A 1,873-nucleotide genomic window follows, 5' to 3' on the forward strand; every position below is an offset into this window, starting at 1 on the left:
CGGAAACAACAAGATGTACATGATCAAGAAGTTGATTGAGCTGAGGTTTCAGGAGGGGACTCTGATGACGGATCACTTGAATGCGTTTCAGGGATTGCTCAACAAGTTATCTGGTTTTGGAGGATCAAACGGAACTTGATCGGGCTGATATTTTGTGGGAAGCTTCTTCAGTCAGTGTGTTAAAGGTTCACCGAAGGGATTTGGATTTCAACGGTTGGATCTTCTGTTGTCAGGGTTTTAGTGAAGCTGCTCGTCACAGTTCTTCAGCGGGACAGTCTTGGGTGTCGTCCAAGGAAAAGAGTTTCAACATTCATATTTTGATACAATATATTTGGTATCAAAATATAGTGACTTTGTGGAGAAGATGGCAATACATAATAGAAGATGTGATCTCTTTGTTGTATGGCAATATTTTTACAATCGTTAAAAAATGGCATTTCCAATTATTATTTCTTATGGTTGAATCAGTATATTGGATTTTAAACCGAAGAATATATAGAGATCTATATTGGAAGAAGGCCAATGTAATATAACAAAGAGAATCAGTGTTCATGCGACAAAGATGCAAAGATCGTACAAATCCAAAATCTTTGAAAAAATCGTCTTTTCGAGTTTTTCTTCAGATTTATTGTTTCTTAGTTATTTTACTTATGTTATTTGATGTTTTATCATGGTATATGTATCTATGTAATCTGTTTATGATTTAATTAATAAATTCAAGTTGTTAAAAAAAAATTTTGGAGGGAACGTCAGTAAAAAATGTGGTTGATGATCTCATCTTCAGTGAACCCTATATATCCTTTTTGAATAAGACCTTTATACCCTCCAATGCCAATATTTCTAACTATAGAATTATTTAATAATTGCACATCATTAGGAGAATTATTATGATTATAGGTAACATCTGTAAATGTAAAACCATTGTTTTCAATCAATCTACGATAATGTTTTGCGTCTATGCATGTAAGATGTTATAATATCTTAATCATGTTATAGCGCAAAATGTAAACCATTTGTAGTTTCGATGTTTTTTTGCTAAATTTTAAATATCAATTGATGATTAGAAGTTCTTACAAGAGCAATAACTTAAGCCTGATCCATCTTGGCAAAAAAGAAATAAAAAACAAGATGAACCACATTTTAAACCTACTAAGTTTCCTTTATCTCAACCATAAAACCTTGGGGGAGTGAAAACGCTTTCTATGTCTCTTTGCTGAGATGATGTTTCTCAGCTCTCTGTCGATGTTGTGGAAGAGTGTAAGAGGAGTTGGTGCAAAGATCTAATCCCGAAGAACCCTAAATTGTTCTTGCTTGCGTTCCGGCTTGCAAACTCCGATCAAGCTCAACTCTGATCAAGCTTAGCTTCAGACGTTCCCTGTCCGTGATCAACGTCCTCAGCCTCAGCTCAGCTTGCGTCCAGCTCAGACCAAATCCCTGACCAGACGCAACCGTCCGCGAGAAGAAACAAGCTCGCGATAGCTCTCGGCAACGCGACCCGATAGGAGCCGTTCCGCGTCCGTTCGTCTCAGCTCGTCTCTGATCTTTGGTGGTCCGGTTCAGACCTGCAAAACAAAGGTACAGACTTAATCTGAGAACATGAATCGAACCTGGTTGTTTTGTAAAGATTGAAACCCTAAAACTAATCTCTAAGATGAAAGCCTAAGGACAAATAGATCAAACCCTAAATGAGTAAATCGGAGTTCGAATAAGTCTGATCCCCTAAACCATAAATTCGAGATTGATCCATTGATCAATTAAAATCAGAACCTTAAAGGTTTTTGAATCTCAAATCAAATCCCCATGATCAAAGATCAAAGTTTTCGAAATACCCTAGAAACCCTAAAAGCTTAAATCGGTTTTGACTTCATCTGAT

This window comes from Brassica oleracea, chromosome C4 (genome assembly GCF_000695525.1).
Source record: "Brassica oleracea var. oleracea cultivar TO1000 chromosome C4, BOL, whole genome shotgun sequence".
In the NCBI taxonomy this organism is placed as follows: domain Eukaryota; kingdom Viridiplantae; phylum Streptophyta; class Magnoliopsida; order Brassicales; family Brassicaceae; genus Brassica; species Brassica oleracea.